The 17,059-nt window shown below is 45.4% G+C and overlaps 1 pseudogene; it reads left to right on the top strand.

Moving 5' to 3' along the window:
* The first annotated feature begins 10,627 nt into the window (after positions 1 to 10,627).
* LOC102127671 (large ribosomal subunit protein eL18 pseudogene) lies at positions 10,628 to 11,232 on the top strand (annotated as a pseudogene).
* The last annotated feature ends 5,827 nt before the right edge of the window (positions 11,233 to 17,059 follow it).

Here is a 17,059-nt window from a genome sequence, read left to right as displayed (position 1 = left end):
CCAGATTGAATTAGCTGCTGGGCCCATCTGGTCAGCCCTTGGCCTAATACCGTCTGGCAGCTCATGCCTCAATGCCAACCCCAGCCCCATGGCCTCACGGCCAGAAATCCAATTTACCGAAGCTTAATTGAGCCCCGGACTCCCTGGAGCATTGGCCCTCAGGCCCTCCTGCTCAGCTAGCAGCAGATTTCCCGGTGATTAGGAAAGGAGGAAAAAACGGCAGGAGCCAAGTTAATTTCAATTACCCTCATTTTCTCCCTGGAGCAGCACACACCCCTTGCTAAGTGCGTCTTTATGTCAGCTGCAGTGGAAGCTGATGAGTATTAAATATTAGAGCTCTGGGTGCCCCAGACACCTTGCATTTTATCTGCTGACTCCAGAGAGCAGACTGTACCCCCCAACTGCTGGTCCTCAGCATTTAGTCCTATTTTACGGAGCCCAGAGAAGCAAGCTCAGATATAGTAAATGCCCATGTGGGAAAAGGGAGGAATATTTTAACAGTCTTTTCAGAAAATTGTGGATAATTTTCTTAAATACTACACCAAAACTCAACAAGTGGTACTTCTTAAAGGTTAATTGCAATGTGGATTTGGAAACCATATCAATGAAATTTCAGTACTTTGTGACTCTAAAATCCATTGATCTATCTTGCACTTCAGATGAATTTTTTACCTATGCATGATTTTATAACATCATGCATTGGTCATTTGGAAAATATTGGTTTTCTGAGTTACTCAGATCTTTCAGATGTTGATGCATTTTACCATATAGTATTTTTAAAAATCATATTATTATTACCACAATCTCATTAGAAAAGTCTGTAAGTGGCCGGGCACGGTGGCTCACGCCTGTAATCCCAGCACTTTGGGAGGCTGAGGCAGGCGGATCACAAGGTCAGGAGTTCGAGATCAGCCTGACCAACATGGTGAAACCCCATCTCTAGTAAAGATACAAAAATTAGACAAGCATGGTGGCAGGTGCTACTCGGGAGGCTGAGGCAGGAGAATCACTTGAACCCAAAAGACAGAGGTTGCAGTGAGCTGAGATTGTGCCACTGCACTCCAGCCTGGGCAACAAGAGCAAAACTCTGTCTCAAAAAAAAAAAAAAAGAAAGAAAGAAAGAAAGAAAAGAAAAGTCTGTAAGTATTGGGAAGATGTTAAGCTTGTGGTAACAAATACAAGTTTTCCAAAATTCTCATCTTCACTTGAAAGCTCAAATGTTATCATTGCCTATAAGTACTGTCAGTTTTCCTTGAAGTGGCAAGCTTACTTTGTTCATTTTCTAGACAACATCCATCTCTGAATAACTGGTTTGTCCACCATCCATTCAAGCAAAAATGGTGTTTCATGAAAAATGCAACTAGTTCAACTTGCAACTCAAAGACTGCACAAATGTTTTTCATCTAGACATTTATATTTTGCTATAAAACAGAAGTGCTTTATGTCTACCTCTCATTTGTTCACACAAATGATTTAAAAGATGTGAACCCAGAGGTTGAGATTTAACAAAATTAATACATATATATTTGCTTTATCCAGGGCAGTCAGGAATGAAATGCCAAGTTCCACTTGCTGTAAGTGTGTGATGGTGAAGAAAACTATGACCACCAGAATAGTTTGGTGCCACTGCCTTGATGTGGGTTACGGCACTGGCAGTTTTACTCCCCATTGCTTTTGCATGATCAATGCAAAAGGCTAACATCATAATCTATTACGAAAATAACTTTGACCTTGTAGATCCTCTAAAAAGACTTTGGGGACCTCCAGAATTTCACGGGCCACACTTTGAAAACCACTGCCCTAAAGCAGGGATCATCCAACCCCAGGATACATAAAAGTCACCTGGAAGGCTGATTAATATGCCGATTCTTAGGCCCTAGCCCCAGAATTCTGAATCTGTAGTTCTGGGATGGGATCTATGATTCTGCATTTCTAACAAGCTTGCAGGTGATGCTGATGGTGCAGGCCCAGCAAACAAATTTTTTGTTTTGCATTTACATTTTTTATTTTTTGTAGAGAGGGGGTTTCACCATGTTGCCTAGGCTGGTCTTGAACTCCTGGGCTCAAGTGATCCATCCACCTCAATCTCTCAAAGTGCCAGGATTATAGGCCTGAGCCTCTGTGCCTGGCTGGGAACCAAATTTTGAGTAGAAAGATCCTAAAGTACACAACATTTCTTAAAATATTTTCATAGAATGTTAGCAAATTTAAAAACATTTGGGAAGAACTGGATTATCAAAATTATACAAGCTGATTTACTGTGGGACTTCTCAGAGCCTTTAATATGCCAGTGTAAAATGGGACTCCCCAGGAGAGGCATTGGGTGCTCTGGGTTCCCAAACCTATTTGGTTTAGAATGCTTTTTCAGGGCTGGTAGCAGGGACTTATAAGTTAATGTTCCTCAGAGCATGCTTTCTGAGCCACTTCTGTAACAGTTTATGAATCAACTACCTAAGGGAACAGAGCAGACTATCCCCATCTCCTCCTCCTCCCCTCTCCCTCCCAGGCCAGCTCTGCTCCCCTTCATACCTCATCTACATCTCTGGGGAGGGGGAAGTGGGGACCACCCAATTTAACTGTAGGACTGCATTGTACCACACTTGGCACACTGAGTTTTGTTTCACTTTAAATTTATCAGTCTGTGGTAGACTTATTTCAAACATGGATCACCAAAATCAGGGGCACGCTGTTCAATATGCCTCTTGGTATCTTTTTCTTTTTTTTTAAGAGATGGAGTCTCACTCTGTTGCCCAGGCTGGAGTGCAGTGGCACAATCTCGGCTTACTGCAAGCTCCGCCTCTCGGGTTCACGCCATTCTCCTGGCTCAGCCTCCCAAGTAGCTGGGACTACAGGCGCCCGCCACCACGCCCAGCTAATTTTTTTATTTTTAGTAGAGATGGGGTTTCACCGTTAGCCAGGATGGTCTCAATCTCCTGACCTCATGATCCACCCGCCTGGGCCTCCCAAAGTGCTGGGATTACAGGCATGAGCCACCGCGCCTGGCCGCCTCTTGATATATTTTTTAGGTCCTTTTCTTCTTTTTTTTTTTTTTTTTTTTGAGATGGAGTCTTGCTCTGTCACCCAGACTACAGTGCAGGGGCACAATCTCGGCTCACTGCAACCTCCACTTCCTGGGTTCAGGTGATTCTCCTGCCTCAGCCTCGCAAATAGCTGGGACTACAGGCACCCACTGCCATGCCTGGCTAATTTTTGTATTTTTAGTAGAGATGGGGTTTCACCATGTTGGCCAGGCTGGTCTCGAACTCCTGTGATCCACCCATCTTGGCCTCCCAGAGTGCCGGGATTACAGGCATGAGCCACCATGCCCAGCCCGGTTCTTTTCTTCTTAAGCTTCTATACAAATGAGTTGTGTGCACCTTTCTATCAGGCATGTGTACACCTCCAGAGCTCACAGACAAGGTCACAAAAACCATTCTCTAAAAAAGACATGTAGTTGGAGGGTGAACTCAAAAGGAGCTTCAGGACTCATATTGCACAATTCACTTGGCTTCTAGGGCAGGGTCAGTTATGGGGAATCAGGGAGCCCCCTCTCATGGTGATATGACTCAATAGGCATCTGGATTGGGGACAAAAGCTAACCTGAGAGGGAGGCTGCTATGAAGGAATCCTGGTAACCAAAACAAGTAGAGGAGGGAGGGAGTAAGCCAAGAGGATGCAGAACTTAGCTCCTGCCTGGTGACAGGCACTGCTGCCTCCATGCTGAATAGCATGGGAGCAGCTTGTCCAGAGGGGCTTAGATTCCTGGTGTGCCCAGAAACGTGGATGTGGACTATGCAGACAGGAGCCACCAAACATGAGCTTGTTCTGCTCTGCCTCTCTTCAGGCCCTGGCCATTATTAGTGTGATAAGTGTGTCGGAGACTCTAAAGGATAGAAGAGGAACCTACACCAGACTGGACAATCACACAGGGCTGCCTGGAGGAGGCAATACTGGAGCTCCTGCAGGGAGGTGGGTGGTATGGAAATGGGAGTCCAGGAGAGTTACCCTGATGATTTCCCTCTACAGAGAAGGAAAAAACAAGAGTGGGGGCATAAGTAATCCTTCCCCCAGCAGATGGATTCAAGCCATCTAAGAACAGAAGGGGGAAAGAAGTGTTCCAGGCCAGGAGCCAGCATGAGCTAACACCAGGAAGCATCTAAGAGCACAGCTCACTGAGAAACTACAAAGAGGTGAGGCTAGAGATACAGGCAGAATCCAGCTCACAAAAGGCCTTGAATGTCATGGCAGATTTGATCCTGCTGACTCTAAAGGTCAACTGAGGAGTTCAAACAGGGATCTATGCTCAGATTCCTGCTTTTGGAAGGTCACCCTGGCTGTGGCAGCATGTGCTGGGGATGAAGGGGCTGAAGGTGGCACAGCCACAATGATCCCAGGCAGGAAAATGAGGCTGAGTTAGGGCAGCAGCTGTGGGAATGAATGGGATTCAAGATGGTGACTGAGAAGGCACATTTATATCCCCTCCTTCCCTTCAACTGATGGACCAGTGTTTTACACAGGCTAAGCCACGACAAACATGACAGGTTGAATGCGGTGGCTCACACCTGTAATCCCAGCACTTTGGGAGGCCTAGGTGAGCAAATCACCTGAGGTCAGGAGTTTGAGACCAGCCTGACCAACATGGCGAAACTCCATCTCTACTAAAAATACAAGAATTAGCTGGGCATGGTGGTGTGCACCTGTAATCCCATCTACTCTGGAGGCTGAGATAGGAGAATTGCTTGAACCTGGGAGGCAGAGGTTACAGTGAGCAGAGATTGCACCACTGCACTCCAGCCTGGGTGACACAGCGAGACTCTGCCTCAAAAAAAAAAAAAAGAAAGAAAGAAAGAAACAAAGAGGATGGAAGGATGTCGTTAGTCATTAGCAGACAAGTGATTTCATCTGGAAGATGAAAAGAAGTTAGAGACCTGTGGGGTAAATTAGAGGGGCTGGAGCACAGCAGGGCTGAGCTATCTGCCTGTGAGAACCTGAGGGAGCCTCTAGGCTCCAGTGCAGGTATCACAGAGAGCAAAGTAAAAATGGGGCTAGAACAGGCAGAATAAATGAAGATCCAGGTGTGGACAGTTAATGCCCCTTCCCCCAAGTCATGAGTTCAACCAAGCACTTACCACAAGGTAAAAAATCAGACTCAGCTGGACGCGTCAGCTCACGCCTGTAATCCCAGCACTTTGGGAGGCCGAGGTGGGTGGATCACAAGGTCAGGAGATCGAGACCATCCTGGCTAACATGGTGAAACCCCGTTGCTACTAAAAACACAAAAAATTAGCCCGGCGCGGTGGCGGGCACCTGTAGTCCCAGCTACTCAGGAGGCTGAGGCAGGAGAATGGCGTAAGTAAACCCAGGAGGCAGAGCTTGCAGTGAGCTGAGATCACGCCACTGCACTCCAGCCTGGGTGACACAGCGAGATTTCCTCTCAAAAAATAAATAAATAAATAAATAAATAAGAACTGTGTACACTGCCTGGTGAGATAGGTGCTGCTAGTATAGGGGTCGGCACCCTTGAGGAAGCCCTCCTTACTATGGCATTTAGGGGTCCATAAGTGTAATGACTGGTTCCCACTCTAAGCTCTGCCCACATGCACATAATCCCCTTTGGCCTGTGCACAAAATTCCTTTAGATATGGAAGGACACCAGGTAGCCCCATATATTTTAGAAAAGCTTCCAAAGTGAAGGAAAAAGAGCCAAAGAAGTCCTTAGAGAACCTTCAGAGAATAAAATATTAAAAAGAAATAAAGAAAATGTGTATTCTCAGGGAAGCTCAAGGAAATACAACTTAAAAAACACACACACAGGATGTTAAGAAAAAAAGGAACAATTAGAGAAACAATTATCTTTTCAAAGATTGTGGCAAATACATAATATAAAATTCACCATTTTAACGATTTTTAAATGTACAATTCAGTGGCTGTATTAGTCTGTTTTCACACTGCTATAAAGATACTACCCGAGACTAGGTAATTTGCAAAGGAAAGAGGTTTAATTGACTTACAGTTCCACATGGCTGGGGAGGCCTCAAGAAACTTACAATCGTGGCAGAAGGCGAAGGGGAAGCCAGAACCTTCTTCACATGACGGCAGGAGACAGTATGCATCAGTGCAGGAAAAACTACCAGTTATAAAACCATCAGATCAGGTGAGAAGTCATTCACTATTACGAGAACAGTATGGGGAAAACTGCCCCCATACTCCAATCACTTCCCACCAGGTCTTTTCCTAAACACCTGGGTATTACAATTCAAGATAAGATTAGGTGGGGACACAAAGTCTAACCACATCAGTGGCATTAAGGATATTCACACTGTTCTAAAATTGTCATCAACAACCATCTCCACTCTTTTTATCTTGCAAAACTGAAACTCTGTGCCCATGAAGCAATAACTCCCCATCCTCAGCTGGCCCTGATCCTAGCAACCACCATTCTACTTTCTGTCTCCATGAATTTGACTGCTCTAAGTGTCTCATATAAGTGAAATCACACAATAATTGTCCTTTGTTACTGGCTTGCTTCACATGCATAATGTCTTCAAGTTTCACTAACGTAGCATGTGTCAGAATTACCTTCCTTTTTAAAGCTGAATAATAGTTCATTTGGTATGGATATACCAAATTTTGTTTATCCATTCATCTGTCTGTGGACACTTGAGTTGTTTCCACCTTTTGGCTATTGTGAATAATACTGCTGTGAACATGTGTGTGCAAACATAAAAGAAGTAATTTTTTGGCCGGCCACAGTGGCTCACACCTGTAATCCCAGCACTTTGGGAGACCGAGGCAAGCAGATCACCTGAGGTCAGGAGTTCGAGATCAGCCTGGCCAACATGGTGAAACTCTGTCTCTGCTAAAAATGCAAAAATTAGCCAGATGCAGTGGCGCATGCCTATAATCCCAGCTACATGGGAGGCTGAGGCACAAGAATCGCTTGGACCTGGGAGGTGGAGGTTGCAGTGAGCCAAGATCACGCCACTGCACTCCAGCCTGGGCAACAGAGTGAGACTCCATCTCAAAAAAGAAGTAACTTTTTACAATTGAAAATATGGTTAACAAAATAAAACTTGCTAGATGGCTTGGAAAATAAAATTGATGGAATGTCTGGAATGCAGACAAAACATCAAAAAGACAAAAAAATACAAGACGAGAAATAAAATACGTCAAGGACTTATTCAAGTTCAACATTCAACCAGTTGACACTCCAGAAAGAGAACAGAGACAACAAAGGGCAAGGGGTTACCGAAGAAATAATAAAAGAAAATTTCCTAGAGCCATGAGTTAACCGTGTTGAAGCCCAGCCATGTGTCATGCACCTTGTGGATACTGGAGCTACATACAACTGCCACACGTTCCTGCCACATGGTACTGAGAATCTTGGGAGAGAGAGACAGAAACCAAACAGTTGCATAAATTAATGTAAAATTGCAGCTAGAATGCCGAGTGCAAAGGAACCTATAAAAACTTAGGCCAAGGCAGAGTCCCCTAAGACAGGGACGTTCAAGCTCAGAAGCAACCAGGCAGGAGAGAATGGGAGGAGTTTTTGGCAAAGGGAACAGCATGTGTAAAGACTGTGTGGCCAGAGAGGGCATGATGAGTTCGAAGAGTTGAAAGAACAACTCCATGGCTGGAACTAAGAAGAGGCTTCCTAGGTGGTGAGCGGTGGAGGACGTGAGGGGTAGATCCAACCATGTCAGACTTTGAGGGCCCAAGAGTGATAAGAAGCCAAGTTTTAGAGACAAAAACAGGTCCCTAGGGAGATAGAAAATGCTTTCTATTCCTTCTGGACACCAAGAAGCAAAGCACAAGTTAAATCCTCAGCAGGTACTTACTTCTCTAGTGCTGGATGGGACTTCCTACTCCACTGCGAAGAGCTCAGTCTGGCCCTGTCCCGTGCAGCACAAGGGGGGCAAAGCTCCTGAGGCTAAATTATGGTGCTTTGGTTTTTAAAACTTGACTGAAGGACTTGGGTGACTGACGGGTGAGCAAGGGGAAAGTTGTCTGATTCATGGGTATACATTTAAACAGTTTCAATATTCCATGTTTGAGTGCGACTGTGATGCATATTGATGCATTCATTTTGCACATCTGATTATTTCTTTAGGATCTATTTCTAGAAATAAAATTTCTGGTACAAACAGATGGGGCATTTTTAGGGCTTTGGCCCTACAGAGCAGTTGTTCCAGTTTACAGCCCCAGCAGTGGATGAGTGTCTATTTACTCAAACTCTCCCCTGTCCAGCTGTCATTATTACTATATCTTTCTAATCTCTGCCAATTCAGCAGGAAAAAAGAGGTATCTTGTGGTTTTAGTCCTCCTTCTCCTCTTCCTCCTCTTCTTCCTCTTCCTCCTCCTCCTCCCTTTGTAAGACAGGGTCTCATTTGGTCACCCAGGCTGGAATGCAGTGTCTCAATCATAGCTCACTGAAGCCTGGACTCAGGCAATCTTTCTGCCTCAGTCTCTGGAGTAGCTGGAACTACAGGTGTGCACCACCATGACCAGCTAATTAAAAAAAAAAAAAAAAACTTACAGAGGGCTGGTTGTGGTGGTGGCTCATGCCTGTAATCCAAGCCCTTTGAAAGGCTGAGGCAGACAGCCTGCTTAAGTCCAGAACTTTAAGACCAGCATGAACAACATAGTGAATACACAAAACACAAAAATCAGCTGGTTGTGTGGTGGTGTGCACCTGTAGTCCCTGCTACTTGGGAGGCTGAGGCAGGAGGATCGTTTGAGCCTGGGAGGCAGAGGCTTCAGTGAGCCATGATCACAGCACTGGACTCCAGCCTGGGTGACAGAGTGAAACTGTCTCATTTTGTGGGTATGGGGTTTCACTTTGCCGCCCAAGCTGGTGTTGGACTGCTAGCTTCAAGCAATCCTCATACCTCGGTCTCCCAAAGTGCTGGGATTATAGGCGTGAGTCACTGCATTTGGCCACATTTCTTTTATTATTCTCATGGTTACAGTTGTTTCATATATTTACGGGTCATTTCTACTTTTTTGTTTTTTGAGATGGAGTATTGCTCTGTCACCCAGGCTGGAGTGCAGTGGCGTGATCTCAGCTCACTGCAACCTCCGCCTCCCAGGTTCAAGAGATTGTCCTGTGTCAGCCTCCCGAGTAGCTGGGACTACAGATGCCTGCCACCATGCCTAGCTAATTTTTGTATTTTTAGTAGAGATAGGTTTTCACCATGTTGGCCAGGCTGGCCTTGAACTCCTGACCTCAGGTGATCCACCCACTTCAGCCTCCCAAAGTGCTGGGATTACAGGCATGAACCACTGCGCTCAGCCATATCTACTTATTTTTAAACTATATATCCATGCCCTGTGCCCATTCCTATTGGGAATGTCTTTTTCCTATTGATTTGTACCGATATTAACTCCCTGTGTGATATACATTTAATTATCCCAATTTATCATTTGCTTATTAATTTTATGATATTTTTGTATCATAAACAAATCTTTTTGCAGTCACGTTTCCAATCTTTCCTTTATGGTTTCTGTTTCCATGTTAAACTTAGGATGGCCTCCCTCACATTGACATTACATAAATGTTTTCCTCTATTTCATTCTATTATTTGTTTGGTATCCTTGTTTACATTTAACTCTATCCCATTTGGAATTTATGTTAGCATGTGGTTTGAAGAAAGATCAAATCCTTAATTTTTTCAGCCATATTTATTTCCTCTCCATTTCGAAATGCCAAATGTGTCATTTTCTAAATATTTAAAGTATACTTGGGACTTCTGGGCTTTCTACTACATGACATTGGTGTATCTTTTATAACTGTTATAGCCCCCTACATTCTTTTTTTCTTTATTTACTTGATTTTTCTCTCCCATTTACCAGTGATTTTAAAATGAATTTATCAAGTTCACTACCACCCTCCCTCCAAACAATTCCTTTAGGACCTTGACTGGAATTTATAAATTAACTTTAAGATAACTTCCCTTGCAATGATAATTGTCCCATCTCTTGGCTTCAATGCCCCACATTAGAGCATGTTTACAATGAGCCAAGGTCAAATCGGTGCATCCAGCAGGTTCCTGTCCCTGCTGGGAAGCACAAGTTCCTCCCTGTCCCCTGCCCACCCTGCTGGCTCTGGCAGGCCTTGAAAGGCCCATTAGGAAGAGGCCACTCCTCCATCTTCATTAACACCTGTGCCCTGGGGACCAGACCAGAAGTTCTAGGAAGAGGAAAGTCCTCTCCTCACATACCATGCACTTCCCCCAACAATGCGGGGAGCAGCTGCAGATTCACCATGCCCTGCCCCCACCCCAACATAAGCACTTAAGAGTTGGAGTCACTGAGGCTTAAGGGAGAAGGAGCGACTTGCCTGCCACATCCTGGGGTCCTGACTGGGTGGGCTTCCCTGGGAGACCAAGAACACAGATGTTCTGATGTTCTTTATCATATTGATGGGGAAGGAGGGTGGGTGTTGAGGTTTACTAATGACAATTTACAGGAGTCAATTACAAGTGAGGATGAGCACAGCTGTCCCAACTGCAGCCTCCTGTTTCCCTCCTCTGCCTACCCCACCCCACTCCCACCTCCACGGCCCTCTATAAACTGTGGCAGATGGACCTTGGTAACAACACCACCCGGGGCTTGTTAGAAATTAGAAATGTGGCTTTCCGGACCTGGCCGAGCAGGAGGCGCCATCACGGGAGTTGACATCCGCCCCAACAAGGACCAACAAGGTTCCGTGCAAGGAGCCCAGGAGCCAGGATATCTACCTAAGGCTGTTGGTCAAGCTGTACAGGTTTCTGGCCAGACGAATCAACTCCATATTCAACCAGGCTGTACTGAAGAGGTTGTTTATGAGTCACACCAACCGGTCACTCTGTTGCCCAGATGATCCGGAAGATGAAGCTTCCTGGCCGGGAAAACAAAACGGCTGTGGTCGTGGGGGCCATAATGCATGATGCGCGGGTTCAGGAGGTAGTCAGACTGAAGGTGTGTGCGCTGCGCCTGACCAGCCGGGCCGCCGCTGCATCCTCACGGCAGGGCAGGGGGCAAGATCCTCACTTTTGACCAGCTGGCCCTGGACTCCCCCAAGGGCAGCGGCACCATCCTGCTCTCTGGTTCTCTCAAGAGCCAAGAGGTGTACCGGCATTTCGGTGGGGTTCCGGGAACCCCGCACAGCCACCCCAAACCTTACGTCCGCTCCAGGGCCGGAAGTTCGAGCGCACCAGAGGCCAACGGGCCAGCCGAGACCACAAAAACTAACCCTGGAGCCTACCCTCTTATTAAAAAGATTTTGGATGAAGAGAGAAAGAGAAAAGGAAAGAAAGAAAAGGAGGAAAGAAATGTGGACCCCACCCTTGTCCTGCTGAGTCAGAAACTGCGTTTCAATCAAATCCCCAGGCAATTGTGTGCGCGTGAAAGTTTCAGAAGCTAGGATCCCGAGATTCACCTGAGCTGGATGGAGCTCACAGCAACCGCTGAGATAATCACCCACCCTGGCCCGGCCTCTCTTGGGACAAGCCTGACCTCAGGAGTAGGGCCTGGGCAAAGCTGAAAAGTGAAAGAACCAAAGCTTCTCTCAGACACCAGGTGCATCAGAAACCAGCCTGTTTCCTGCATTGAGGGCTGTGTGGAGTGATGATCAAGCATGAGGTCAGTGTGACACACACTTGGGTTCCAGTTGTCGCACTGACCCTTACAGGGGTTGTGACATGGGGCCCTCTATGAGCCTCAGCCGACTTACCTGTCAAGTGGCAAGAACTATACCGCCTCACAGACCTGATGGGAAAACAGAGGTAAGTTTATCAAATGTCCAGGAGAGTGCCACATCGTAGTGGGTGTTTACTACAAAGGATAATATTGATGCAGGGCAGGTGAACCCCAGAATTGGGACTTAGCCCGGAGGGTTTTTGGCTTCTCTCAGGAAGGAATTTAAGGGTGAGCCAGTGGTGTTAGACAGCTGCAGTGTACTGCAACAGCAGAGTGACTGCTCCTTGTGGGACAGGGCTACCCCACAGGCAGTGTGCCAAGAATAGCAGTTCACAGGCAGTTTTGTAGTCATATTTATATCCACTTTTTTTTTTTTTGAGATGGAGTCTTGCTCTGTTGCCCAGGCTGAAGTGCAGCCTGGACTCACTGCAGCTTCTGCCTCCCAGGTTCAAGCAATTTTCTGCCTTAGCCTCCTGAGTAGCTGGGATTGCAGGTGCATGCCACCACGCCTGGCTAATTTTTTTATTTTTAGTGGAGACGGGGTTTCACCATGTTGGCCAGGCTGGTCTTGAACTCCTGGCCTCAAGTAATCCACCTGCCTCAGCCTCCCAAAGTGCTGAGATTACAGGCATGAGCCACCGCACCCACCATCATCTCTAGCTTGGACTCCTGTGAGCCTCCTCACTGGTTCCCTGCTCTCACATTGAACCCCTAGGCTCTTGTCTTCATCCAGCAGCTAAAACAAGCCAATTAAAGCAATCATGTCACATCACTCCCTGCTTAAAACTCTCCAGAAGAAACTCTAAACCCATTTCCTAATTTGAAGACCTTAAATGATGATTCCTACCTCACTACCTCTGTCTAACCATATTTTAGGCTGGTCTTCTCCTTGTTCACACTATATTAGCCTCACATGCTGAGCCCGTCCCTCTGTAACTTTGCCATCTCCTACTCTGTTTGCCTATAATCTCCCAGAGTAGGGTTGGTTCCTTCTGGTAATTCAGGTCTCAACTCAAATGTCACCTCCTCAGAGAGCTAGGGTACCCCTTCTCTGTCACCCTGCATCACATCACTCTGTTGTGTTTTCTCTAGAGTCCTCACCACCACAAGCAGTGGTTATCCTGTATGTTTATTTCTTTTTCTTTCTTTTTGAGACAGGGTCTTGCTCTGTTGCCCAGGCCGGAGTGCAGTGGCGTGACCTCAGCTCACCTCTGTCTCCCAGGCTCAAGTGATCCTCCCACCTCAGCCTTCTGAGTAGCTGGGACTACAGGCATGAACCATCATACCCGGCTAACTTTTGTTTGTTTGTTTGTTTTAGTAGAGATGGGGTTTAACCATGTTGCCCAGGCTGGTCTCAAACTCCTGGGCTGAAATGACCCACCTGCCTCAGGCTCCCAAAGTGCCGGGACTCCAGGCATGAGCCACCCGCACCTGGCCCTATTTCTTTACTTGGTCATTGTCTCCGCATCTCACACCCCCACCATCCATAGAATGAGGGATAATAAGGATTTTGTTTTGTCCACTACTGTATATCTAGGACTTAGAATGGTGACTGGGACATATTATGTGCTCAGTTAGCGTATGTGAATAAAGTAATAAAGATGCTTACTCTTCACCCTCCTTTCTGCTACCTTCCTGCTGAACTGTGTGCGGTGGCTGGCTATATACCACATCAGCCCAGGGCAGTGTTTATAATGGCGGTTTTCAGGCATCTCCTCTCCTTCAGATGCATGAATTAGAATTTCTGGGGGAGTGTCCTGGGAATTTTTATTTGGAGGCCACTGCTTTAGATAACCAAGAATTGGTTCAGGTCAGGGCCTAGCAGACAGCCTTTTTTTTCCTCCTCTTCAAAATATTGTGGCTGACTGTGCTTTCAAGAGGACATTGATAGCTTCATCCTGGTATGCAGGAAGCACTTAAGAACTATTAGTTGGAAAGAAGATGAAATGAAATCTGTACTTAGTTATTACAACTTTCTTTTTTCTCTTTTTCCCAAGATACCAAGGGCAAGTAATTACAACTTTCTTGATGCAGTAGAGGAATCACTGATCTGGGAACCGAGAGGACTGGGTTTGTCCCCCAGTTGTTGCTGCTTCCTAGGGAGGGCAGTCTCTGAGCCCCAAATTTCTTATCTGTAAAAAGGGACAAGTAGTACTTAGACAATGGAGTTGTTTCATTCGTTCATTTATTCATTCATTTATTCATTCAAACATTTAATATCTCTGCATACTAGGACTGAGCCAAGGCCCAGGTGATATAAAAATAAGAGGCTAGGCATGGTGGCTCACACCTGTAATCCCATCACTTGGGGAGGCCGAGGTGAGTGGATCACCTGAGGTCAGGAGTTCAAGACCAGCCTGGCCAACATGGTGAAACCCCATCTCTACTAAAAATACAAAAATTAGCCGGGCATGGTAGCAGGCACCTGTAATCTCAACTACTTGGGAGGCTGAGGCAGGAAAATCTCTTGAACCCAGGAGGCGGAGATTGCAGTGAGCCGAGATCACACCACTGCACCCAGTCTGGGCAACAGTGAGACTCCATCTCAAAAAAAAAAAAAAAAAAAAAAAAACAGTCATTGTGAGGAATGATGATATATGTGTCCCCAGAATCAAAAGTGCCCCACCCTCTCCCTGCCTGTAGCTGTGGTCTCAGTAAGGCCCCAGAGCAACACAGGAGAAAGGACCTGCTCTGATACAGAGTCCGATGGAACTTTATTTAAATCATGATGCCTCTAGCATTATGGGAACAGGCATGAGACATCCCAAGCCAGCTCAAAGGAGTTAACTTTCTTCAAAACTTATATAGAATAAATTCACTTTCTGTGCTACCAATCTTCATTCACTCATCCATACAACAAATATTTACTGGATATTCACTACCGTTCCTATTGGATGTTGTGCAGCTTGTGGAGGAGGTTGCCATTTGCAGTAAAGGAAACACTGGCTAAGAAACAGGTTTGAGGCTGGCCGCGGTGGCTCACACCTGTAATTCCAGCACTTTGGGAGGCCAAATCACTTGAAGTCAGGACTTTGAGACCAGCCTGACCAACATGGTCTCCACTAAAAATACAAAAATTAGCCAGTTGTGGGGGCATGTGCCTGTAATCCCAGCTACTCAGGAGGCTGAGGCAGGAGAATCACTTGAACCTGGGAGGTGTAGGTTACAGTGAGCCAAGGTCGTACCACTGCCTGGGTGACAGAAACTGTCTCAAAAAAAAAAAAGAAAAAAAAAATTGAGACAATATTGTGAGTTTCATTCTAGAGAAGCTGAGTTTAAGGGCCTATGAGAGATACATGCCTAGAACTTAGGGAAGATGCCTGGCCTCCAATGTACAGAAGATATTGTAAACTATGCATGCAGGTGTGCTAGGGAGAGAATGTAGAGTAACAGGGCCCAGGACCTTCGATCTTTTTCCACTGCAGGATCCCCCCAACTCTCACCACAGAACAACCCACACCCCATAATGGAAAGTGAGAGGTATAATTAAGGGAATCAGAAGAAGGGAGGTTGTTATGCCCTTCTCTGGAGTCTTATTAGTCATTTTGCTCTTCTACTTTCAGCCTTTTGATATCTTCTGCAGCATTTGCCAATGAGTGCTGCAGGAATTCTTCGTATATCTGGGTGCTCCCAACATCCCTGTTGTGAAAGGAAGGAGAGTCCATCATAAAAGTTTTTAGCAGCAAATTTTTTTTTCTTAGTGTTACTTTATTCTACAAGTGATTTTTATTTTTATTTGCACACATTTATGGGGCATGTGTGAAATTTTGTTACATGTATATAATGCATGGTGATTAAGTCGGTATTTAGGCTGTCCATCTCACGAGTGCAGTACATTTTTGTTTAACCCTAGTCACCCTACTATGCTATCAATCACTGAGTTTATTCCTTCTTTTTTTGTTTGCTTTTTTGTTTTGTTTTGAGACAGGCTTACTCTCTTGCCCAGGCTGGAGTGCAGTGGTGTGATCTCAGCTCACTGCAACCTCAGCTCACTGCAACCTCCACCTCCCAGGTTCAAGCAATTCTCCTGCCTCAGCCTCCCAAGTAGCTGGGACTACAGGTACCTGCCACCATGCCCAGATAATTTTGTATTTTTAGTAGAGATGGGGTTTCACCATGTTGGCCAGGCTGGTCTCGAACTGCTGACCTCAGGTGATCCGCCTGCCTCAGCCTCCCAAAGTGCTGGGATTACAGGTGTGAGTTATCACACCCAGCCTTGAATTTATTTCTTCTAATTGTATGTCGGAGCAAACAATTTGAAGGTGAAATTTTGAAAATCTCATTTAGAGTGGTACCAAAAATTTTATAAAATACCTAAAAATCTATCAAACCTCTACACTGAACACCATAAAACATTGTGAAATTGAAGAGGAACTAAATTAATGGAGAGATATGCCATGTTTTGGATTGGGAGATACAAAATTCCCCAATATAATTCTTTCCCAATTTATATACTCAATGTAATTCCAATCAAAATTTTCAGCAGGCATTGTCATTTTGTTTTTCTCAGAATTTGAACAGTTGGTTTTAAAATGCATATGGAAATGTAGAGGACCTAGAGTAACTAAAACAATTTTTTTAACAGGGTCTCACTCTGTTGCTCAAGCTGGAGTGCAGTAGCACCATCATGGCTCACTACAGCCTTGAAGTCCCCTGGATCAAGCGATCCTCCTACCTCAGCCTCCCAAGTAGCTGGGACCAACAGGTATGTGCCACCACACCCAGCTAATTTTTTTCTATTTTATATACATATATAATTATATGTGAGATATATGTAAATATATATATAGATATGTAATGTATATATACACTAAATTAGCCAGGTGTGGTGGTGTGCAGCTGCAGTCCCAGCTACTAGGATAGGCAGGCTGAGGTGGGAGGATCGCTTGAGCCTGGGGGATTGAGGCTGCTGTGAGCCATGATCACGCCACTGCACTCCAGTCTAGGTGACAGAGCAAGTCTCATTCTCAAAAAATATAAATGTATGTACTGTATAATTTTGTTCATACAAAATTCTAGAAACTGCAAACTAATCTATAGAGACAGCAGATCAGCAGTTGTCTGGGACAGGATTAGAGGGAGCGACGGATGACAAAGGGGCATGAGAAAACTTTGGGGGATTATGGAAATGTTTGCTGTCTGAATTTTGGCTTCATGAGTGAACACAAACATCAACACTAATCAAGTCGTACATCTTAAACATGTGCAGTTTATTGTACTGCAGTTATCCATCCATAAAGTTGGGGTAGGGGGAACTCTGAAAACCAGGTGAAATGAATCTATACCATTAGAAATTAGAATAGTGGCTCCGTTTGGGAGGGTGGGGACCTGGAGGAAGTACACGGGGTCTTTTGGGGTGCTTGTAATGTGTCTTGAGCTG

This window comes from Macaca fascicularis, chromosome 7 (genome assembly GCF_037993035.2).
Source record: "Macaca fascicularis isolate 582-1 chromosome 7, T2T-MFA8v1.1".
In the NCBI taxonomy this organism is placed as follows: domain Eukaryota; kingdom Metazoa; phylum Chordata; class Mammalia; order Primates; family Cercopithecidae; genus Macaca; species Macaca fascicularis.
The sequence above is the reverse complement of the archived record's forward strand: the minus strand, read 5'-3'. Positions and strand labels throughout refer to the sequence as shown.